Below are 686 nucleotides of genomic sequence, written 5' to 3'. Positions count from 1 at the left end.
GAGCCAGAGCCCCGAGCCGCCGCCGCGGGCCTGGGAGGGTGGGGGTGGACACCCCGAGACTCCAGAACCCGTGCCTCGCCTCGACTCGACCCGGGCCATAAGAAGGGGACCCGGCTCTGCGCCGACCCCGACGGGCGTCCCCTGGGACGCGCGGCAGACCGGACTGCTCACACGAGGGTCGGTCTCGAGAGTCGCATGCCCCTTCCCTGTCGCCGTGCCCTTTGGGGCTCCGAGCTGGTGCTGAATTTCGCTGGAGCCGTCGAAGCACCTGTTCGTTCCCCAGGGGCTGGCGGGTAGGGGGAGTGAATGTGACGGAATGCGAAGGCGGTGCGCCACTTCCCTGTCTCCGGCCAGCCCAGTAGAGACAGCGCCTTGCCCCTCTCTGTTCTCCGAGGGCTGTGGAGGGACGGGGGCGACGCGATGGGACACCCCCTTTTCACCCTGGGATAGCTCAAGCTCTCAAGAATCCTTGGCTTAAAGCGCCGCACGGCTGGGCTGAGCGCGCACGAGCTGGCTGCGCTCTCTTCCTTCCCTAGGAATTCGGGTGCGTGCCTGCGGCGTGTCTGCGCTGGTGTCTGAGGGCCTCAGAGGGCGGGAGGGCTGGCCGTCCTTGCCGCTGCTGCGGGAACCGAACCTCTCTCTCCCTTTCGCCTTTCCTTTTGGCCTGGGGGGGGGGGCGGGGGGGG

At 68.7% G+C, this 686-nt stretch overlaps 1 protein-coding gene across 1 annotated transcript in view; it reads left to right on the top strand.

Moving 5' to 3' along the window:
• The window catches only part of SLC6A1 (solute carrier family 6 member 1), a gene marked incomplete in the record, with an annotated part of 48,438 nt that overhangs the window by 589 nt on the left and 47,163 nt on the right, over positions 1–686 (top strand).

This window comes from Tupaia chinensis, unplaced genomic scaffold (assembly GCF_000334495.1).
Source record: "Tupaia chinensis unplaced genomic scaffold, TupChi_1.0 Scaffold000333_1, whole genome shotgun sequence".
NCBI classification, from domain to species: Eukaryota; Metazoa; Chordata; class Mammalia; order Scandentia; family Tupaiidae; genus Tupaia; species Tupaia belangeri.
Note: the sequence above shows the minus strand (reverse complement) of the source record. Positions and strands in the feature narration are given on the sequence as shown.